The sequence below is a fragment of the Natrix helvetica genome, assembly GCF_964273705.1.
Source record: "Natrix helvetica genome assembly, chromosome: 4".
Classification (NCBI taxonomy): Eukaryota; Metazoa; Chordata; class Lepidosauria; order Squamata; family Natricidae; genus Natrix; species Natrix helvetica.
Window position 1 is genome coordinate 25,212,882 of NC_138550.1, and position 23,027 is coordinate 25,235,908.

The 23,027-nt window shown below is 32.9% G+C and overlaps 1 protein-coding gene across 1 annotated transcript in view; it reads left to right on the plus strand.

Annotated features, from left to right (window-relative positions):
* The window catches only part of FRY (FRY microtubule binding protein), a 213,096-nt gene that overhangs the window by 1,820 nt on the left and 188,249 nt on the right, over positions 1 to 23,027 (plus strand). Inside the window, exon 2 of the mRNA XM_081951786.1 lies at positions 1,568 to 1,654. The gene's annotated coding sequence lies outside the window, so the exon portion shown is untranslated. The remainder of the gene's footprint in view (positions 1 to 1,567; positions 1,655 to 23,027) is intronic.

The window sequence follows — 23,027 nt, forward strand, 5'->3', positions numbered from 1 at the left end:
ATATGGTGTGGGAATGATCTTGAGAGACAGGGAGAACTGCAACCAGGAAAATGGTCAGATAAGAGGTAACTTGGTATGCAGCAGGAATGTGAGTATGGCAAATATCTCAGAAGGGACTCTCCTAGTTTCTTAGGCTGAATATATGACAGGAGAAAATGTAGAGGTCAGAATTGAAAGATTCTATTAAGGTAACCTTACAATAAAGTAGAATTCATTCATCTGGAAGTGCTTTCTGACAGGACTACCTCACAGGGATGACATCTTGAGTGTACCCTGCCCTATATAATTGACATGAATGTTGGTTTCTCTCAACATAATAATGTTATTACCAGATTGTAGAGCCAACTCATGTCTCACTTGAAAGGAACTTCCAAAGATCGTGTAGGCGTACTTGATTGTTAGATTCAATTGCTAAATTTAGTTTATTAAACTATTTATAAAATTACGGCTCTCTACCACTCCACAACCAGAGACATTATCTTAAAATTGGGAAGATTTATAACAATAATGAATCTTCTTCCTAAAGTGGCTATTTTGTCAGTCACTTCAAGAGTGCGACATAAAATTGTCAACGTAACCACAAAGAACCTAAACACCGTAGAAACATTTTGCCTTGTCTAAAGACAGAATGACCGTACCATCAGAAAAACACAGGGTAAAAATGGGATTCTTAGATAGTAGCAATGCAAAAACCATGACTCACTAAAAACAATGGTCTTGTCTCAAAGTTAGTCAAGATGATTCTCCACATTTCTGGAAAAATGTTCTGTAAACACATGAGCCAAAAGTAACCTTGTCAGGCTTTACTGATATTGTTTTGTATTATTTACTGATATTGTTTTGTATTATTTACTGATATTATTTTGTATTAGTTATTCTGTTCCACAGTAACAACCTCATACTATCAAACATGAAAGTAAGAGTGCCTTAATTTGTTTAGTTGCTACGGCACCTGGATAATGTGCCCTCATTGGCTATAAAGTGAAGCCCAAGTAGGTTGTACAGCCCAAATATAACAACAAGAAACTGACAAAGAACAACTACAATAATTTGGAATGGTATCTCAAGGTCTAGACCGAAATCCCATAGGAAGATTATAGCAAGATGTATAATGAATGGTTTAAAAAAAAATCTGAAAAAGTGCCCAATGTTACAATTAAAGCAGTTTGTCAGGGAGGAATGGACCATAATTCTTATTCAGCAAGGTTGGCAATTGATTACCAATACCAGTGGTTATAGTTATTGCGGCTAAAAAATGTAGAACCAGCTACTGAATCCAAGAGAATGATTAGTTTTTCATATTGGCACACGGCATGTTGTGCGATGGAACTAATGAAATAAGCACAAAATGTTTATGTTATTTATGCACTTTATATTTATCAGTAAGATTCACACAAAAATCTACTCATGGGAAAGATATGCAAAAATTTAGAAAATCATCAAGATGGAGAGTACCTTTAAAAAAAGTATATTTAGTTCTTTTTTAATTTAACTTTTGTTTTTGTTAAGCCATAGAGAATAATTGTTTAGTAAAATTGTATTTCTTTTGTTACCTTTTTTGTTGCAGATAAATATGGGTACTTAAGACGACTGTAAGATAATATTTTAATACAAAGAATAAGGCAGGTGTCTGTTTTTTGATTCCAGCTACACTGTAAGTATAATTGGATTATCACTACGTATTGTATTAACTTTATTTTAGATACTTGAAATTATCGATTTAAGGGAGCTTATACTTAACAGATGAAAAATGTCATCATTAGTGCCTTGAGCATTTCATTTTTGTCATATGACGAGGTAGTGGCATTTGTGGCATATGACGATGTAATATGACAACTTTGTAGTTCTGTTGGAAAGAGCCAATATAACAGGTGAAATAGTTAATAATAGTTAGAATTTGTTTATCAGTTTCAGGGTGCTTATGTCTTGTGAGTAATCACAACATCTGAATGCATGTATTTCTACAAAGTAATTTATATTTATTTGCTCTTACCTTGCAGATAGAATGGATAAAATAGCTTGTTTATGGTTACTGAGTAATGTAGTGCAAATCTGAGCTTTGATAAATACCTGTATTACAGTGAACCAGAAATCTACAATTATCTCAATCAGCTGAATTTCTCCTTGATATCTAATCTTTAAAACATGCTTCTGGAATTGAGGTGGGGATTATAGAAACTAAAATGAAAAAGGAAGTACCACATTTAAAGCTAAATAGTAAAAAAAATATTGTGGTCTTATGCTATTGAAAGATAAAAAAAGAATAAGAAATATAAATTACTCTAATGATAATTATTCTTGTATATTTTATTTCAGAATTTTAAATGTTATTTCTAATGACATTACACCATACTGAATCAATGACAATTCTGCATAGAATTACTGACTGCTTTCTTTTGTGGATTGCCATAGTTATTATGTTGATCAGGCATGGTCATAACTCTGAATGCTTGTATATATGTCAGTTGCACTAATGGCATTTTGTAATGTTTTTATTAAATAATTAATGGATGAAATGTCTGATCCAAGAATGACATCATTTTTCATTGCATGCAATTTGAAAGACTTGAATGATATCCAAAATGATATCCTTTTGCTGATAGAATGATACTTTATCTAGTGAAGGCTTTTTATCAGTAGAAAAGAGCTTTAAATCTCGGGGGCTTTTGAAATTTACTCCAGAAGGTTAGGATCTTCTTTGAATTATAGCAAAGAATGAACTGAAAGAGGTCAAGTTGGAAAGGGAATTGCCAAAAATTACTTGCTCCAAGTTGATAGACATTTCACTAAATCAAATATCTTTCCCTTGACTTCTTAGTTTCAACCTCTTTGCACCCTGGAAAATTCTGGGAATTTAAGACCACAGCTCAGAAAGCTGCTAAGGTTAACTAACTAATGATGACTATAATATAGATAATAATAACAAGTTCTATATGAATGCTACTGGTAACCACAACAATGTGTTGTAGATATCATTGTTTTTATTTTCAGATTCATTTCAGGCAAACATTACATGGCTGGTTACTGAACAGAAACTGATGAAAGTTTTCTTCTTTCTTGTTAAAGCAAACATACAGAATAATCTATTTTATACCATAGGTATGCTTTCCAATAGCATGATTAAAATTAAAAATAGAAAAATGGAATAAACACAATAATAATAAAAAATATTTGAAACGGTATAAAGTTAAAAATTAACAATGCGAAGTACTTTTTAAATTAAAAGGCCAGTGAAAGATAGCAGGCACAGAGTTAAGAGAACTCCTCTAAGGGAATAAAATCCACAGACAGGTTGGCACCGTAGGGAAGCCCATAGCTCATCTCTTCACTTCTTACCTTCCATTTATAAAATTTATGGAATCCAACAACATTATTATCTGAGCTATTATGAGATGAATGTTATAGTTACATAGAAATAAAACTAAAAATTTGAGACAGTATTACACAATTGCTTGAATCTTTTTGGATATGAAGAACTTTGGTAACTTTTCATTACCAAATGATGAGCCAATACTGTAAGCTATTTAATGTAAACCTGCAATTAATTTTCCCATATGTTAAAAGCTTTAGTTAGGAAGTTTAGGTGCTAATTCTTTTACAAAAATAAAAATTATATTTTTGATTCTGATTTAAAATGTGAAATTGTTGTGATTTTAAGTGACAGTCTAACAGATATTTGGTGTTAAATTGTTATGATTTTAAATGTAACAAATATTTATTGATACCAGTTTCTAAATCAGGAACCAAGTATCATTCATATATTATTACTTATGCTTTTAATTAGCCTTTTATATACCTTTCAAAAATATTAAAATAATTTTAAACAAAAACTTTTGCTTTAAGTATATAGCATTGATGTAAGTGATAAAGAAATAAGCACAGTAAACAGCATGCATTATTAATACCTTTAAAAATTTTCAAAGAACAGCAAACAGCTTTTGAGGTCTCATAATCAATTTCTGTTTATACTCAAAACAATGTACAACACTCTAAGAGACATTTATGTAATGTAGTAAACATCTCAAGATAATTTATACACAATATGCAACATTCATTGAAATACCAAGACATACAATTAAAATATTCAATTGCCAATAATAAACAATGCATTAATTATCCATATTCATCCACAAGAAGGTAATGCAAGTAGCATCAAAAAATAATATATAATCTAAAACATAACATCATAATGTTTTAGATTGTATCTGTTTTGCTGCTACTTGCAGCAAAATTAGAAAACTAGATTCTTAATCTGCCCCTGTCTATCTCTGATGACAAGAACAGCTTTTCTTGTCAGATCAAATAGAAATAAACTGATAAAAGGGAAGGACCAGGTTTCATTGGATTTATACTAGGTAAGATTATTTTGACATTGTTATGTGACATACTAAAGCTACTGAACTCATCCCCATTTATATCTTTTCCTTCAGAATAGAGCTTAGATATACCCATAATGTTTCTTAATTGCAGTGGATAAAGATAATGCTGCTTGACAGACCGTATATATTCTTTTATGCTTCTCTTTCTGCCTTCATTTTTGGGTGAATCTTGGAACTAGGATGAGATCTCCATCTTCAAAACTCTATTTTTAGTGGTATTGAATTTTCTGTAATATTTTTTTGTAAAAGATTATCTTCTGAAACTAACACTTTTGGAAGCACTGTATTTGTTTGTCTCTCATGTAGTTAATTTCATTGTTGGAAAGAGAATAAAATGAAATACTGCTCAAGAAAAATTAGTGTAAACCATTATTATTATAGACCTAGCAGAAATTGAATGAGAGAAAAAAAATGAGGATTGTTCAATTCCTTTAAAAACAGCAAGGGGTATGTTGAGTATGAAAAAACGACAAATTCTGGCCAATTAAAAAAAAAAGCTGCTAATGCTGTTTTGCATTTATTGTGCAATCATATTGGCATTCTGTATTATTCTGGTTATTGCATCTCAAAAAAGAACTGAAATGCATAGTGAAAAACCCAAAATTATTAATTAGGGATCTGGTGCAATTTACTTTAATAAGATTTGCATGTTTAAATCATTGAAATATTTAGTATCATTTAAACATTTTTGTGCATCTGTTTTAAAGATTTTCTCTTGGGTTTTTTTTTCTGTATTAGTGTACTTTTATGATACATGAGTTGCCTAAATTGCTCACAGAATATAGATGGCATACAAAGAAAAATTAATTATGAATTCTGAGAAGAAAGGTTATGTTTGGATCTTTTTAGCTTTAAAAAAGAAGAAATAATAAGAGAAAACCCAAATGGCTATAATTTACCAGTAGTAGCACATAGTTTGCACGTAGGTCTCTGGTTAAATTCCTGGCAAGTAAAATCATGGAAGTGTTGCCAGGTAGTGTTGACAACATGATTTTGAAACTGACATTGAGGACTGTATTCCTTGGACATTTTCTCATACCAAGAAATCTTTTGTGAAACAAATCTCAAAACCATTTCCACCTCATCTCATCCCACCTCTGGGATTAGAATTAAGAAAAAAACATAATTACTCAATAAGGCAAAAATTGTGGATATAGTTAAATCATTGAAATCAATTTATGTTAAACTTACATTATTTTATATTAATATAGGGGTAATTTATTATGGCTGCAGAAATCTGGATGACCAATGGATGGGAGCAAAAAGATGCAGAAAATGACCTAGTGATTGTAAAACTTAGTAGTAGATTTTACTGCCCAATATGGTAGCTCTCACTAGAGCCTAAATTAATATTGCATATATTTATGAAATAATTTAGTTTCCTTAAGTTTAAAAATTGTAAATCTGATAGTTGCCCTGTTTAAGATTTGAGAATATTGATTTATTACTCAATTTTATTTATTTTAACTTTATTGATTTTGGTAAATCATTTTTGTTAGGTCAAAACAGTCGCATTTATACAGCAAATCTAATATCCTAACTGGGTTATTTATGAGAACTTGCTATATTACCTCATGAAGGAAACAGGAATATATACTTTAACTTTTAAAATTTGATCCATTACAATTTATAGTTAATACATTATTAAATTATATAAAATTTTATATAGCAATAAATATAATATGTCTGGAAGTGATGTGTTGTCTGGAATCAATGTTCCCTTTGTTCATCTTTCATCTTTGAAAACTCAGTCCTTGATAACAGTCATAAAAAGTACCATGGTTGGTTGTGTAGTTGCCTTGTGTTTTTGCCAACAGCAGGTGGCAGCATATAGCCAACCTTGGATAATCGGGAAAAATATTAATCAAAGTAATTTGATTAAACTACTACATGGACAGAAGACCACTGGAAAATTCCAGGGCTATAAACTAGATTGGGATGTTTTAAAAAATTTCACAAAAGGCAGTGGTAAACCACTTTCAAATTGTTGTTCAAAAGCCACAGGGACCTTTCATGGGAATACAATACAATTCAAGGGAAATTATTTTGCCTTTTTACTGTTTTGTAAAAACTTATTTGGGACTGAAAATTAAATTTGTTTCTGGTATATACTTAGTTAGTTGATGATCTAAAGGAGAAACCTCTATTTTTTATATCCTTATATTTTGTGAATTACAATTCAATCCTCCTCGTTTGCTGTTCTATGCATTGTCTTTTAAACATAAAATTGTTTCCAAGATCAAACTTTCTATTATTTGAATTTCTTTGTGCCTAGATGGTTCAACATTCTTGCCACCTATAAAATCTTAAAATGAAAGCCTTATACAATACAATACAATACAATACAATACAATAGTAGAGTTGGAAGGGGCCTTGGAGGTCTTCTAGTCCAACCCCCTGCCTATATTTTCTGGATGCTCAATAATACTTGCTGGGGTATATAAAAAATAATGATGAACAATTAAGATTTGATTAGTTTAAGTCCGTGATGGTGAACCTATGGCACGCGTGCCACAGGTGGCATGCAGAGCCATTTTTAAGGGCACGTGAGGCATTGCCCTATCAGCACCAATGGGCATGTGCGCGCTGGTCAGCTGACTTCGGGCTTCATTTTGGGCTGTTTTTCGCCCTCCAGAGGCTTCCCTGAAGTCTCCAGAGGGCAAAAAATGGTCTAATGCACAAATCAGAAGTTCGGGAATGAACTTCCGGGTTGCCCCTAGGGCCATTTTTCGCCCTCCGGGGGAATGCAGAGGGCCTCCGGGGCCCCAGTGGGGGCATTTTCATCCTCCCCAGGCTCCTAGAAAGCCTCTGGAGCCTGGGGAGCGCGAAAAACAAGTCCATCACACGCAAACTGTGTGAGGGGGTCACACGCGCATGCACAGGGGAGGGTCGTGCGCATAGAATTATGGGTGTGGGTGCACCAGCGCACGGCCCTGCTGCTCTTCCCTTGCTTTTGGCATGCGATGGGAAAAAGGTTAGCCATCACTGGTTTAGGTGATCTTTTAGAAGTCAAATGCTCTGTACCTTCTCTGTTAGTCCATTCACTTGCCTAAGGCTTAAATGCCAGGCTGACTATATGACCTATCAACCTTTCTGCTTAAAGAATACTTCTGCAGTTTTGAGAAAACTTCACCCAATTAGACTGTAGCTAAATACTGAATTTTGTGTAGAGATCATGATGCAACAGTGTCACATCAAATAATCCAACAGTTGAAAGTAAAATTGGTTACAGAGTTGATTATTTAAGATAAGGAAGTGAAGGGTGATGTTGTCATGGTGACCTACCTATAAGAACACAAAAAGAACTGAGATTTTGAATAATGGATGGACTGCTAACATTAGGATTTATTTACATGTTTTTGTCTTTAATGGTCATGCATATGCCAAACATTCATAAACAGCAGTGCAACAAACAGTATCTTCTGACTAGTTTCAAAAATCAATTTGATCAACTGTGCTGTGATGTATTTATATATGCAAAACTAAAGAATATTAATGAACTACAATGACGTTGATTGAAAGCTGCTGTTAAAGACTTAATTTAGCTTTCCATTAGAGAAAAAGCAATGATTTAAATACTGTGTCAGAGAGTTTCAAGACATATGGATAAGAAAGCCAAATAAAACCTTCAAATATATCTGTTTTAAAAAGAACCCTTGACTCCATTACATAATGTCATCTAGAAAGCAGCACTATGCTCCTTTCCTTCAACAAGGTATGTACATAATTGATCAATTAATTGAGAAATCATAGCAGTTAACACTTATTATCTGTGCAGTTCTGGATATACATAGCCCCTGGTTTAATTAGAATGAATATGTTATGGATGTGTATTTGCACACATTTTTTAAATGTAATCGGAAATAATTTTACATACTGATTTTAGCTTAGGTTTAACAATAAATTATTATTGCATATGTATTATGCTTGTATATTAAACTAATTAGTAGGAAACATTAAGTTCTTGGGTTAAGAAATATTCAGACATATGGGATAGAGCATTCGCCTCTTTGTGCTGTGAATTAGGAATGGAAGATATTCAAAAATTAAAATGAGAAAAGAATTGTGCACCTCCTGGCCCTGTATGTGAGATATTTGTATTCCAAATGTTTGTGGTCAGCTCTAAACTTGAAAGATAATTCCCTTTAGTAGGATGGAAACAAAGGTGAAAGTTTTTATTTGGTGAACCCAAAGCTTGTTAAAAACATTACAGATGCCATATGACACCCCCCCTCCCAAATAGAATAAATTACATTTACCTGGATCCATTTGAATTCCATTGAAGTATAATAGCCCAAATATCCCTAATACAGACTGTTCAAACATAGAGGTTGTGATCACAAAGGCATTTAAAGACTGGGGAACAGAATCCTTAGAATATTTGTGCAAATTGTCCAAATAAATGACCCAAAAATGTTCAAAAAGTTATGAAAAACAGGACTCAAAAATCTGATAAAAGACTGATTGGCTGGAAGCTAATAGATATACCAATACTCAAATTTCTCATTGCAAGTACCAAAGACAGTTAAATATTTTGTACCCTTGTTTAGTGCAAATCAGATGGCAATCTCTCTGAGTTCTAATTTTGTCATTTTTCCTACTTTGCTAGTCTTTATAGCATGGGAGAGACAAAGGAATTTTTCCATTTATTTTTTGATTTTAGAATCTTTACATTTTTATTTTCAGGATCAGACTGTTTTTCTAATGGCCAGGGATTATATTTTCCCCCTTCTCCCTCTAATTACAATACGGAAAGAAAAAAAAGACTTCAAAAAGAGAAATAAAGATAGCAGATAGATATAGAGTTGTATGTTTGCTTGCTTCTTTTTTAGATTAATACCTTTTGTTCAGGACTTGTAAGAAATAATAGCGAGAAGGTAACATGCTTGGGGAAAAGCATATATACAGTCTCTATATTTGTACATTCTGGTAAATCATTATATGATTGTTTGCTTTTACCTTAGCATGGTATGCAAACACAATAACCATGACTTGTAAATCATTGCTTAGGATTCAGAACTGTGTTTGTTAAAGAGGCCCATTTGTTGGCTTATTAAACAGTACAATTAAAATGAATCATGGCTCATGATAAAATAAAATGGAAATTCTTCAGGGATTTTTAATTATCTACTGTTTGGATTTTTTGGAAATGTATCCCATAGGGGTATGACTGCAGAAACAGATCTAGCTATTGCATTATACTGTATTATATACTGCATAGAATAAAATAATTTAATTTTTTTCTTTAATGTAACATTTTTTCTACATTGCCTTTTTTTCTTAAGCCAAGCAAATTGAATTTGATGCTGAATAACATTATAGAGAAATATGAGCTCAAGAATAATTTTTCCAGTGACTACAGTGTAGAGGAGATAAATTCTAAAAGAATCATATAAAAATCTAAAATTGCATTTAACAATCATTAATTAAAACAACATTAAATGGGAAATTCAGGTAAAACTGTTTCAACAGTTCAAATAGTTCAGCGCTAACTGAAATAACAAAAATATTTAGGTCTTAAAAGCCAAAAAGAAAGGACCAACATTTATTTCTTCAACGGACTATTTCAAGAATCTACTAGCACAAAAAAAACCAACATATAGATATAAATGCAGTTGATTCTTTATATAGCTTCAATGTTGGTAGAGCCTTCTTAAATTGCACACAGAAGGGATAGGCAAACCGTATAATTGGTATAAAAAGATTTAATCTCTTTGGCTGATGCAAAATCCATTACATTAGATGCAAGGATGCATTTAATTTTTGATGTTTAAGCTGGACTTGAAACTAATAATAAAAGTAAAGTCTACCTTAAATATATATTTGAAAAAGATTTCGTCTGAAAATATAATTGAAATGTTTGATAATGTATATAGATTAGTTATGATCTGTTTTGTTACAAATTATGAAATTGAAATGTACATAAATATGCAACAATAAATATTTCATATTATGATAGAAGCCCCTTTATAAGCAGGAAGGAATAATTAAACTTCTTTAAAATCTGATAGATTTATCAATAGCTATAGGTATAAATGTTTTGTTAACTGGAGTAACTACTATTGAACTGTAGTTGAAAAAAGCATTGTTAAATGTACATTGACATTGAATAATATTATAGGATGTTTATTTATATATAGTGTATGTATGCCTGTGTCTACATTTATATCTATTATATATATGTACAGTATATTTCACTCTGTTCAAATGGTTACAAGTGTTAAGGAAGTTAGCATATGATAACCTATATTTATCTTTATATAATTCATTTGATGCATTTTTCTTTAAATGGGAAAACACAAAGAATACTTTCATCTTTAAATAATGTATTATTATTGATTTCAGCTACAGTAAACCCTAATGAATATTTGTCATTCAGGGATCTGAAGTCAAGTATTTTTGGATGCAGAGGTTTGAAAGGACTGAAATATAATGAAAAGTTGTCTCTTCTCTCATCAAATTAATAATCTCTTCTTCATTTAAGCTAAATAAAAAGATCTGATTACAGGTTGCTGATAGTACAGAGTAGAGAAGGGGTGTCAAACATGCGGTGTCACGGCAGTGTCACGTGACACATTGGGACTTTTTTCTCCTTCGCTAAACTGGGTGTGAGCATGGCCAGTATGTGATGCATCTAGCCTGCGGGCCGTGAGTTTGACAGCCCTGAAGTAGAGGCTATATAGTTGTCTCAAATGGATTTTTAGAAATATCAATTCTGAAACACACACACACCTGTTTTTTCCACCTTACAGGTGAGAATGAGCTCAGTTAACTAGCCCCTGGTGCATAGCCATTCATAGAGGAGGCTGAAACATCAGCTATGACAACATGTCACAAACTTCATGACTTACATACTGATATTAAAATCCAACTACAAAAAAAGATGGTTTGCATTCTGATGTCACAATGCCCAAATCACCTTTAGTCATCAATGTGCCATTAATGCCTATGTCCTGGAATTGATCCTTGGAATACATGATCTATTAACGCATATGCTCCAAAAGAATATTCTGATATATTAAAACTGAATATATTCCAACAATATTTTCCATTGTGCCAGATGGTTTTCTTTTGAAATTAAATCTAATGAATGCAGTTTGGTTTGCACAAGCTGAATTTAGCAGTGGGCAATGGAAGAATGTAACAGTGAAACTGGCCATATGGTATATTGTTTCAGTAATCTGATGTGGAGAGATATAAAAAGAATCAAAAAGGTAATAAAATAAAATAAGATAAGATAATAAACTGGATTGCGTTTTTATTTATTTTAATGCAGCATAGAAATAAAAGAAGCTTCCTTATACTGTGCCAGATAGCAGCCCAGCCATCTAGTTATTGTTGACATTGACTGATGAATGGAGATTCTAAGGATTGAATTTTCACTGGGCTACTTTATTCCCAAGAAATATGATATTGATTTTTTTCTTAGTTTTCTCTCTCTATATATACAAGTTTCTATTGCATTTCTACAGAGTTGCAAAAGGAATTCAGGGATGAATAGATAAGAAATGATACAATACCCCTCAACATTTAAATGTTAACATGATAAATTATTGAGAAACTGATTTGGTTAAGCTATAGGGACAATAATAACTTTACAGATGGAATTTGATGGAAAACATAGAGAGCATTAGAAACATGTCTACAACTGAAATCAGATTGCTGTTGTGTGTATAACTCCAGTTGAATAACCTTTTGATATTTTAAAAAAATCTCCATATTAGCTAGGGAAGACATGGGGAATTTAGTTATTAAAAGCCCTGCGCTGATATATTTATATGTGTCAATTGCAATTATAACCTGTGTATATCTTACTATTTCTGTAAAGCCATATGTGAACATCAGAATGGAAATATTTATTGAATATAAGGAGTCAAAATCTAAATAAGATTTAGGTGTATAAAATTCATATACAGCAATTGTCTGGAAGAAGCAATATATTGTGGGTGCTCCATCACTGGAAGCTTTTAAGAAGAGACTGGACATCCATTTGTCTAAAATGGTATAGAGAGTCCTGCTTCTGCAGGGGGTTGGATTAGAAGACCCCCAAGATCACTTCCAACGCTGCTGTTGTTGCTGCACCTAATGATGATAAGCTAGAAAAAAAGTTAATCCTAACCTTTGAAAGTGTATGGAATAAAATGAAGTAAAATGAAAAAACCTATAATTCATTCACCTTAAGACAGGCCATATCTAGATTTCGTAATATAATTTATTTTCTTTCTGATTTAGCATTGAGGGATTGTATAAGAACTAAAATTGTAATGGTGCTGCACAGGCCATTCATTTCAGTGAGCTTAGCTTCATTAAACTGCTTAGTCGCTCAGCCTTGCAATTTTTCAACAAAGAGACCAGAAGATGGTGCCACAATTATGAGCACAGTATGTCCAGTTGATTCAATCAGAAATCAGTTGTCTCCTATCAGAATTAAAAAAACTGAGACAGATGGTTTCATTGTCACATGTGAATTAATAATATATTCTCCAAGGAAGTCTTTATTAAAGAAAAGTACTTAAGAAGTTCCACTACTTTCTGAAGTGGGAAAAATATGTTCTCCTAAATGCTAGGCTTCTTTAATCTGATTCATTAGCAATGTGACGAAGTCCTTTGTTCATGTGAGATTTCATTTTTTTCTTAGCGTATTGCTCGTAAAATAGCACATACTGTATAGAAAAGTAGCGTACAAGTTTCAATCAGGGAAATAGTTTGGGCTTGCAGAACTGGTTTCACAACCTTTCCTCTTCACCTTCCACCCTAGGTAGTGGGAGAGGTGTGTTAATAGAACTCTGCAGCTGCAATTAACTCTGCTTGTTAATTAATCCACAGAAAGAGAACCACGGGATTCCACACAGAGAGATAAACTCTATCATTCCACAACTAAAAGAAAAAAGTTTTATTATTTTCAATCAATTCAATCAACTCACAATTGTAACTTTGAGCAGCTAACAGAAAATGAAAAGAGAAAAAATAATAACCAACAAAATAAAAACAACTCTTCTCCTGAAGGAAGAGCTGGGTTTTCAAGAAGGCCAGCCACAATGAGGCTATCTTTCAAGCTAGAGTGAAGATTGAAGTGTTCAAGAGGATACCAAATTGCAAATCACATGTAGTGCTATACCTTCATATCTAAGTACATGCCAACTCCTGAGAAGCCTTAATCATCCAGGAGACACATGAATCTAATATACAATTGACTATACTGTAAGGACAAACAGGTTTGAAGTCTTCCCAGGTAACTAAGCTAACCAAGCTATGCCATGCCTCATTTATTTCAAAGGACCTGCACAATTGGGAATCCAATTGAGAGTAGATCTGACATACGCCTCAGATAGTTTTCACAGAAATCCTGTAGATATTCCTTCAGTCCCTCCCTACCCAGGAGGGACTGGGTCATATTGAAAGGGGCTGGTGGCTGGCTATCTACATTTGAGGAGAAAGAGGAGAAATTCCATCTTGTCTGGAATTTCTAAGATGTGGCTAATAGGCTAAATAACTTCATAACACTTTATCTTATTTATGTATTTATCCATTTAATAATTTTTAATTGTTATTATGTATGATGTTTTTGATATGGACTGTACACCGCCCCGAGTCCCTTTTGGGAGAGGGGGCGGTCTAGAAGTGCTAATTAAATTAAATTAAATTAAATTAAATTTATTAGGAAGGAAGCAAATTAAAAATATAGGAGTATAATAATGCTCCTATATCTAATATAATATGTGCTTTTTAGCCATATTCCAAATTGTTGAAGGGCAGTCTCAAAATGTGTAAAATCTATTTGCTACTTGTTACCTTGGAGGAAAATCAGATGCAATACTTTGTAGAGTCAATATAAGGGTTAGCAGTTAGAGACAGGAATACTTTTCTACCAACCAGGGGTAGCTGAACAGTTTTCAACAGTTTCTTAATACAGAAGGGCCTATGCCATTGTTCATCAGGAACGGATTTTTAACAGGCTGTTGCTTCTGAATCTGAAATTCAGAAATAGCCTGCATGGAAAAATACCACTTTGCATATTGATTGACAGTGATATGGCCCCAGGAGACAGATGTAGATTGAACAAATTTTATTTAATGCATTGCAGAGTTTAGTAAAAAAAGCAGCAGCCCTACGTTTTAGTCATTTTCTTCCCTGCAGCTTTTCACTAAATTCTTTAATTGGCAATCATAATTTGTATATAGTCTCTGACCTCACCTTCTTGTTCCTACAGGCAACGAATGCAGATGTGAGACTGAAAAACATCAAGATATTCACTTTTGACACAGCAGGAACCAAATAACTATTAGGAGAGATATTCATTTTCTCTTATTAATTAAAACAAATAATAATTAGTTATGCCCTGTCTGCTCCATAAGCTGTTGAATGTCAAGGATGACTGTTCAAAAATGGCATTTTAATGATCTAGTGGATAGTAGTCTTATTACTCAGAACATGAAATTGCACAAAATATAAAATAAGGATAAAAAGCAAATGTCACTCCAACCAGCAGACCAGAAAGGAGGCAAAGAATATTTTGATTTACAGTACTTTTAAGTAAGCTATTATAACAGACTAAGTACCATTTGTGTAGAAATTGTATGTCTATACAGAGTTTTGTAACATTTGGCCATAGATGTTTATAAACTGTAATAGCTTACATTCCAGGTCCTTTCCCATGTTGGTCAAGGTTGATGAGATCTATAGTTCAGCAATATCTTGAGGGGCACAATTTCCCCATTCCCACCCTTTACAGTTTATATAACAATGCTCCGTGGTTTCATTTGTAGCATCAAGAACACATGTGCAGAATTACCAATTACATTTAGATTAAACTAAAAATCACAGTTGATCAGATGCTAAAATAGTCTTGAAAATTTTAGGTCTACATTTTATCTCACCTTCAGCAGCAAATTCAGTGCCGTTTTAGTCAGCATAATGATGAGAAAAGTTGTTAATAAATCTCATTTACTAACCCATCATTTTTTGCTAGTGCTACAAATTTGGTCTTGGTTTTGTATTGTGTATTTGTAGTATTGTTATTCTCCCTATGTGTGAACTACAATACACACACACACACACAGAGAGAGCTTCAGTAATAAAAAAAAGTACTAAACAACTTCAATTTAATCTGCCACGCTAATGACTAATAGATTGCTACTGTTGAAGTCGATCGCTATTTAGATTAGATTTTACATACTATCTACATTAGTAATTATCTCTGCATAACTAAGACACATAAGCACTTATTGTTACTTATATTACATTTTTATGTAATAAAAAGGCTTGCGGTGGCTCAGTGGCTAAGATGCTGAGTTTGTTGACCAGAAAGGTTGGCAGTTCGGTGGTTCAAATCCCTAGTGTCACGTAGCAGAGTGAGAGCCCATTACTGCCAACCTAGCAGTTCGAAAGCATGTTAAAAATGCAGTAGAGGAGAATGAGCCAGACGTCGCGATGACACAACGTGTGGTCTCGACAGTCCGAGACCGCCGTTGATTCTTTTACCTGCTGCACAGTCCGTAGGGACCTAAACCGTCCCGGAGAGACGGTGACAGGGAGACAAATTCTTGCTGGTCTCAGGGACACTGCAAACTCCCTGATTGACCCAAGGGAAGTTCTCCAAGCCGGCGGTAAACAGACAGCCCCCAGGCGGACAAAGTCGGAGACGGCTCTGGAAAGAAGGTGAAAGTGAGTCCAGCTGGTGAGGTTTTTTTTTCTTTGAGAATGATTGCCCAAAGAAACTTTTTAAAAAAAGATAAATTAGTCCTTTAAGCAAAAGAATAAAGCAGTGAAATTTATCTTTATTGGACTGCCTTAGAAAGTTTTTTTTCCCTCTTCTATGTAACAGCTTTTTGTGGATTGAAGTGATTGGAATGCTTCCTGTTTCTCCTCTTAAGTGAATGAATTGATTTTTCCTCCTAATTTGTGCTACCTTTATTTTTTGGCTGATCTAAAACTTTTTTCACTGTAATAATCCTTCCTCTTTCTGACTATTAAATTTTTATTAAAGATACTTAGAGATCTCTGTTCTTCTTAAGCTTGATACGAATAAGAGAAAGTTGAATCTGCCATTCAGAAGCCAGAACTTGGTTTTTTTCTCCTTTTGAAACAAAGTATCCTTTGCTCTATTTTCTCTGAGTTTGTTGACATTGTAACTAGAGGGTTTGCAGCTTGCCTGTAGAGACTGATACTGGCTCAAGGACATGAACTGTTTTTCTTGCAGATGTCCTTGTGGAATATTTTGGACAAGGGAAGGAAAAGAAAAGATAGAACCCTCATTTCTTTTTTCTTCTTGAAAAAATTTAAAGGATCTTATGTTTAAGCAATTTTAAAACAAAAAGTTTTTATACATAAAAGAGATATAGAAGGCGAGAGTGGCAGTGGATTTCAAACTTTTTCTTTTCTTCTGGGAAATATGCATTCATATACAGATGAAGAAACCCTAAGCTACCAGGATTTTTTGGATGGAATTTTAAAGATATTGGAAGGATTTGAGAGGTTTGATAAGAAGCTAGATAGATTATTGTCTGGCTCAACAAAAGATGAAGGGACTGGAGCCTCAAAAATTAAAGAAGAGAGTGAAGATATAGAAGATAAAGATAACAGATGAACCTAATAATGGAGCACCTAAGAGTGAAAGTGGAAAGGAGGGAACGTGGAAAAGTGAATTTGATTATTATTACATACTTGAAGATTTGGAGCTCTACCCCCCCTGTCAAGATATGGATTTGATGATGGAATTAAGAAGAGAAACAGACTTAGAAAGACATTGGATAATTAAAGACACACCAATTTTAATACTAATTCAAGGGCAACAAGACTATATGAGAGATCTTTCAAGCAAAAAAGTGCGGAGAGAAGTTTTTAAAAACTTTATAAAGAAGTTTATAAGAGAATTTGACACAACTGGCTAAAGAGATAAGACAGTTTTGTTCCTGGAAAGACACAGGCTGATGATGAAGGTTGATAACTCAAAACTTAGTTAACTTTTGGTGATTAATAAGTAGGATTTCCTAGACACTTTTAGAATGTTTTCTTTAAAAAAAATTTTTGTTAATTAATAATTCATTATGATAATAATAATAATAATGAAGTAAAAATCTCAATTAGTAAAAATAATTTGGATATAAACTCTAAATTGCGACCTGGGGAAAAGATGTATCAATTCCACTAATATATTTTTGTTTAGATTTTATTATAAAGATGCAATTTTTCTTGGGCACTTATAAACTCTACTAAAAAACTTTTGGTTGGACTTTATTATAAAGATGTAATTTTTCTTGGGTCGGTGGGGAAGAGATGTGATATAAATGTCAAAAAAAATCTTTTGTTTTTTTGTTTTTTTTAGATAACTATAATAAGAAAATGTTAATGGATAATGTTTAATGATTTTTATATGTCTTGGCATTGGTAAAAGCAATTAGATAGCCTTTACTATCTGAGTTGGGGGAAAAAAGGGAATATGCTATAAAAGGGTAATTATTGGAGGTTTATAGGAATAGCTAATGAATGCCAGTAGATGGTTGTGTCTTCAAGTGCAAATGATTCTAGATAAAAACATATTTAAATAATTACAGCTAAATGAGAATGATGGTATATTGATGGTAAAATGCATAAAGATCTTTGACTTTAAAATGTAAATTAAAAATATGAAGGATGAATAGTAACGCACGAAATTCATTTGTAACCAATCAACATGCTTTCCACAAGATGTAATGAAGAATGGTTTTTTTTTTGTATTTTTGTTTAATTAAAATAAAAAAATTTCCAAAAAAAATGCAAGTAGAAAAATAGGGACCACTTTGTTGGGGGACAACAGCATTCAATGCATCTTAAGCATTTAGTCATGCTGGCCACATGACCTTGGAGACATCTTCGGACAGTGCTGGCTCTTCGGCTTTGAAACAGAGATGAGCACCGCCCCCTAGAATCGGGAATGACTAGCACATATGTGCGAGGGAACCTTCACCTTTACTTATGTAATAAAAAGCTTAAACAAGTTTAAGCATTTGATAACAGTTTGCACAGGAGAAATGATTTTTCTGTAGTGTAAATACATCCCAATATTTTACTATATGTTTTCATATTACAAATGAGGAGAAGAAATGTAAAAACAGCCGACAAGGATATAAATGACTCACTGTTAGACTGTATAAAAGCCATTTTGTGCTGGGCCCCTGCTGCCTTTAGCAATTGTTGGCATTACACATTTCCACTTAATATAAATAACAGATAAGGTTTTTGACAACCTGTTTTGTTTGATCAGCTATCAAAAACCATGCTAACAGATAAACTATAAAGCTGACAGATAAGCTATTTTTTTCACTCTTCCTTAGAAGCTTCTTTCTTTGTTCTTTATTATCTTTATTCTTAGAAGCAACTTCTACAGTTTCAGGAGAGAAAACTAATTAATTATTGATTATCATCTGATGCAAATTAAGGCAAGATTTTTATCCCTGTCATTAAGGGCAATCCAACAGAAAAAATAAAACTCATCCGTTTCTAGAAGCAAATCCAATTTTAGCATAATTGATTTATGAAACGTATTTATTCAGGCTACCTACCTAATAATACATGTTTATATGTTTACAGCTTTCTCATAGTGCAAGAACACAAAACTGTCTATAGTAGAGTTATGAAATATAGTCCTTTGGTTCCTGTTCTTGTTCAGTATTAAATGAACGGTTGGCTATAATCAGTTCTTCTATAAAACAGTAGCTGGATTGTTTCTTGACTGAATATCAGAAATATTTGGCTGAATCTATGCCTTAACTCTGTTTTTTGCTTAGCAGACAGGTGCTGTGCATTATTTTTTACATTTATTTTGAAAACATGTACTATACAAATTCCATAATGAATGCTAAGTATAGCTTAGTCATTAATGCCAGATAAATACACATTAACTTTGATAATGGTTGTACAACAGCACATTAGACTAATTCAGAATTATAAAGCTGACTCTGGAAGAAACAGATAATTTAGCCATATAATGAAAAAAACTGTTTTCTACTTGTCTAAAACAGTTTTATAATATGGGCTTATATTTAATCATATAATATGTGTTTTGTATTTATAATGTGGCCTTGAAATATGGTCTTGTATTTATAATGTCTAAAATGTCTTCTAATGGTGCTATGTATAACATGTTACTTACCATAGTTGTATTATATTGTTTAATAGAGATATCTAGATAATTACTTCTAGGTAAGTCACTGGGCTGCATGTGGGATTTATCTACAGAAAGTTTTCTGGAGGATTTCTAGAGATAGAATAACCACACATTCATAAATTTTCCTTTAATTCCTCTTTGGAAAAAAAACTGCTTCAGAAGGTTGTAATTGGTGCAGCTCAAGGGGGAAAATTAACAAATGGATTTTCCATCCATTTTCTCGCCATCTGAAATGTCCTGAAAGTGTTTGGGAATTGTTCTTATCATTGGGGGAGGATGAAGCTAAAACTAGATCACTTCTCATTCCCCAACCAATTCCATCTCATTTTGAGGAGAATAATTGTCTTTCCCTGTAAAAAAGACATGCATTATGTTAAGTAGACAGTTAGAATTGAGGAGTAATTTCCTGACAGTTAGAACAATTAATCAGTGGAACAGCTTGCCTCCAGAAGTTGTGAATGCCCCAACACTGGAAGTCTTTAAGAAGATGTTGGATAGCCATCTGTCTGAAATGGTATAGGGTTTCCTGCCTAGGCAGGGGTTGGACTAGAAGGCCTCCAAGGTCCCTTCCAACTCTGCTATTGTCTTGTCTTGTATTATAAGTCATAATGGATTTCAGTTGAGTTTCGGATATTTTAATAAACCCAAATCATGGCATTTGGTTTAGTATGTTGTGAAATTATCTTATTTTCTTTTTGGATATTTTGTTGATTTCTTAGTTTAAACTGCAATTGCAAATTAATTCCTTCCTTCCTTCCTTCCTTCCTTCCTTCCTTCCTCCCTCCCTCCCTCCCTCCCTCCCTCCCTCCCTCCCTCCCTCCTTCCCTCCCTCCCCCCCCCTCGTATTGCCTGTTTAGGGAATTTAAATAGGTTGACATTCAAATATTATCATTTTAAAAAATATTTAAATAATAAACATCTTAGTTTGTTAAGTACACATTGGATAGTGTTGAAATATTTCAAGCTGTTTCCCTCTTTAATTAGATGTTTTCCTCCATTAATACGATTAACTCACCTTGTGGAACAATGCCAAGGACATTTAAAAAAAGATTGTATGTCTTCCATGAGGGAACATATCCGGAAATGATTCTTGTTCCTTTGCCAGTTCAATTGCAACCTGTTTGGAAACTGTCAGTCAAATAATGAAATCTTTACTAAATTTGCTAAATAAATTTATGTAAGCAAATGTAATTTGCTCCAGCTCTGAAGCATTTTGCAAGAACCAATTCGATATTTAGCCTTTATTCTATTTGTATTCCTCCAGTTTTATACTAACATACATATCCAATGGAGCCCTGACTCCATTGGATATGTATGTTGTCATAGAAATCACATATGACTAAATTCATTTATAATCAGCAGATTATTAAATTTTATTGCTCAAACAATGCAAAGTAGTATCAGATAGGAAAAAATAAAATCTGTAGAAAAAGTATTAATTCAGTGGGTTACTGTCATCTTTAAAACTAATAAACAAAATTAGCTTTTTTTTAACATGTGTATGCTATTAATAGAATTCCTGTTAATAGATCAATATCAATAATGATTCAAAAATAAATGACAAGTAAATCCAGACTTATCTCTCTTTGATGCTTAATGTTAATCCAACTAGGTGATACGTGCATATTGGATTGATCTCATGTTATGTAAATTATGATTATATACAGAATCACAATAATCATTGGAATATTAAATGTTGTGCACTTATTAAAAAGTTTCTAAATTAGAAACACTTTTCTATTTCCCAGTTTCTAAAACATTAATAGTAAACATTTTAGCATCAGGATTAGTACACAGAAACCAGAAAAGAAACTTGAATATAGAAATTCAAAGTAGGCCAATAGATGAATAATAACATTCAAAATAATTTGCTATCAGTGAATCTGCAAGTGTTTTAAAATACAGTTCATCAGTAATAGTAATTAGGTAGCAAGATATAACCTGACCAAGCATAACTTCTAGAAGTGTGGAAAGGTACTTGTTGCTTAAATACATGTCAATTGTGATAAAAGCAAGAATTCTGTTGTGTATTTCTAATGAACTACATTAGAAACACAAGAGCCCAGGGACCATGTTCATTTTTTTCCCCTGAATTTGGTTGGACAGATAAGCATATTTTCATTTGATTGAAAGCAATTTCAATTATAGAAAAATCCACTGGAACTGCCCAAATGCCTTTACATAACATGGAATAATTAAAAATTATGCCTAAAGCAAGATTTTTGTACAGCCTGAAGTCTTTATTCCTGAAGATCAATATATGTCATGTTTTCTGATAATAAGCTATCTACTAGACCAAGTAAATGTTTTAGTTATTTAAGACATGTACATAATTTGACAATTAATCAATGCCATTGATAACATGTATAGTGCTGTACACACTTACTTAGAAATAAGTCTAATCAAATTTACTGAAACTTGTAAGTAGATTATGATGGAAAATGTATGGTGCTTCGAAATACTTGTATTGTTTTTTCTTTGGGAAAAATATTGTTTTTTGTTGCATCATTTAGTAATTGTTACTTCTAAAGTTCTTCTCATCAATGTTTATTTGTTAGGTTTCATCCAAAAGACCAAAACTACCCAAATTATTAAAAATCAGACCTATTATAAACCACAGGAAAAAGCAGATAATGGTGCAGTGGTTAAGGTATCAGGCTAGAAACTTAGAGACCATGAGTTTTAATTGTGCCTTAGGCGCAAAACCAGCTGGGTGACCTTTGGCCAGTCACTCTGTCTCAGCCCTAGGAAGCAGACAATGGCAAATCACTTCCAAAAAAACTTTGCCAAGAAAATTGCAGGCACTTTGCAGGAATAAAAAGTGACTGAAAGGGACACACACACACACACAAACACAAACACAGGGGAGGGGAGAGGATGGAAATTAAGCTCAGTGCAAAATAGTTTGGGAAAATGGGGCAAAGATTTCAATTTTTTCTTCTTATATTCTATATAATCATTAGAGATTTTTATACTGGCAGTATATACATACATCAAAACATCACAATTTTTTAAGGGTAAGCAATGCATTTTGCTTGAATAATCCCATTTGATTCTCCTTGTTAGCAGGCAAGAAAAAACAATGCCTATTCTTTGTTTAGCATTAGACATGAAATAGGATCCTTGATTTCTTCTTCTCAAAATCAATGAAGCATCAGGTAGAGTTAAAAGTCAAGGTTTGCTCTTGGCCGGTTAAGAGAGGAATAATTCAGGAATCCTATGTCACACCCAAGACTAAAACAAAATAAAATGATGCAAAGAAATACAAGCTGCAAGAAGAACCTGTCAGAAAGGATGAAATCAAGTGCATTATAGTGCTCTTTCAAGAGCATGATGGTTACGGAAACTCCCAGGCAATAGAGTTTCTAACATGAAAGAAAATACAAAGTCATATAGACTGGATTCACATATTGTACCAAGCCAAAAGTTTGCTTAAACATCATTTATTGAAGAAATGACAGTTAATTGGATTCACACACTATGTTAAGCCATAAACCATGATT